Raw genomic sequence first — 2,477 nt, forward strand, 5'->3', positions numbered from 1 at the left:
GAGGGCACCAGGACACCTAAAGAGATGCTGCATTCTGGGTAGGCTAGGAACAGAATAGATGCTCAATCAACAATGAGACAGCACATAGCAAGACACATCAATTCTGTAAATAAGTAGAAAAAAGGTCTTTGCAAACAACGGTTACCTCCACTTACTTCTTCCACACAAGGAAGAACTCTAAGGGGGTAAGTTTGTACTATCAGGGCCTGGTATACAGCAGGCAGTTAGTAAATGCTGCATGAGTAAATGGAAGAATTAACAGCATTTTACAAAAACAGGTCTACAACGCTTTGTCTTAAACTCCTGAGGCCGGATGTTTCGAATAGAGAATTTTTCAGATTTTAGAAAGGTAATAAAGATGTATATTACATAACACTCTAGTGGGGTCTAGAACAGCACCTTATAATCACACTACAGTGAATGTAAATGTAGTCATACTACATGGAATAAATTAAGTCTGCAAATAACCTCATATCAGTTAAGGTCGGGTTTAGCTGCCAAATATGTTTTGTCACCAAACTTACCAATAAAAAAACCTCTGGATTTCAGAATTGTAGATAAGGTCTGCTAAAGATGAAAACTAAAAGTAATCCTAAAAAAGGACTGCTAATTTTCACTTAGTTAACAGGAAACTATTGTTAGTGTGATAAGTTTACTGATTAGACACAGTTGAGGAAAACGACTTGTAAGACAGGTCAGAAGAAACTACCCAGAATAAAGCATGGAAAGTCAAAAATATTAAAGTGATACATTGAGAAAGTGTAACGGGAATCCTGGAAGGAGAGACAGCTCATAATCTACAAGCGGAAGCAGATTTTTAATCAGTTAAGTTACAATTCAATGTGATATGGTCCAAAAAAGAAAGAATGACAAAGCATTGAAAGAACACATTGAAACCTATGCAGGAGCATGAGGGAAAGCTAAGCTCGTTGTGAAAAATGGGAAGTGCGCCAAGACAGAAATTCAGGCAGAGGGAACGATGTGAGCAGAGCACGTAAAGGTGCGAGAGCAACTCGCGTCAGATCCCTGCTGCAGTTTCAAGATAATCATCCACACGCCTGGATATTTCTCAGCATTCCTGCATTACCTGTGGGATCTAACCACATTCTTCAAGCTTTCCAACAAATGAATCAGATGTAAGAACTCCACCTTATAGAAAATCATAGTTCATATGCTTTAGACACTCATCTGAGAGAACAACACATATGAGAAAATCCACTAGAACAGTAGTTCTTAAAGTATGGTCTCCTAACTAGCAGCATCCGCAGTGTCTGGACACTTGTTAGAAATACAAATTCTTGGGCCCCACCTCAGACTTACTGAACCTAAAACTCTGGAGAGGGGGCCCGGTAATGTGTTTTAACAAGCTTTCCAACTGATTCTGATGCATGCTAAATGCATCAGATCTCCTGATCTAAGATAAACCCTTCTCATAATGTAATTCTCAGACCACTGCTTGGAATTGGTTACAAACTACATCTCTTGGGAACCAGTCCAGACCTCCTGAAGCAGAATCTGTACTGAAGTGGAGCCCAGACTCTGAACCTTAATAAGCACTCCCTGTGAGTCTGATGCTTCTGATTCCAAGTTTCAAATGCCACTGCATCAGATTATACACTCCTGGAGGACAAGGACTCTCTTGTTCACAGGTCAATTTGTTTCTTATAGCTGGGCCATAATAGACATTCAGTGAGTATTTTTGGATGATTAGCTAGCTCCACATCAACGTGCCTATCACTACAGCAACTGCCAAGGCTGCTTAGGACCATGACTGAGAACTCTAGGGGGTGCGTGCTGTCTATCCCCCCTTCTTACCCCTCAAAACGATAACGATTTTGCTTATTTTAAAATGGTGGTCAGCAGCTTGTTAAGAGTAGCTGGATTATTAACTGATGAATTAAAGTCATCTTTGTTTTAAGCTATTTGGTTCTAAGGAAACATAACTATGGATTGGGATAGCACACAAGAAAGTTGAGGGACTTAATACATAGTACCTCAACTACCTTGAGTTGAAGTTCAGACTAATTTAAGTAAAGCTGACAGACAAAACTTTTAGTCTGGTGGAATATGATCCGTTTAGAAACATTATTCTGGCAAGAAAAGAAAACTCTATTAAGAAATGGCTTTCAGCACCTGCATCCTTTGTTTAGTTTCGGAAAAAAGGCAGCCAAGACAACGAAGAAAGAGGCTTTTAGAATTCAGGCTCCTTAGAGGTACCATGAAACACAGATCACCTACCAGATTAGTCCAACCAGGGGCAAAAGCTCATTTCTCAAGAAGTGTTTCAGGTTTTACAAGCAACAACTCTGAGACTGCATTAAAATGGCTAAGGAAACACACACACACACACACACATACACACACCCCAGAAATTAAATAACTGACCTCACAGATATACATATTTCATTTATAGTCCCATTTTTAAAAACTGTCAATTTATTTTTCTACCCAATTGAGTTATCAGTGATATACAAAAG

The sequence above is a fragment of the Phocoena phocoena genome, chromosome 1 (assembly GCF_963924675.1).
Source record: "Phocoena phocoena chromosome 1, mPhoPho1.1, whole genome shotgun sequence".
Taxonomy (NCBI): domain Eukaryota; kingdom Metazoa; phylum Chordata; class Mammalia; order Artiodactyla; family Phocoenidae; genus Phocoena; species Phocoena phocoena.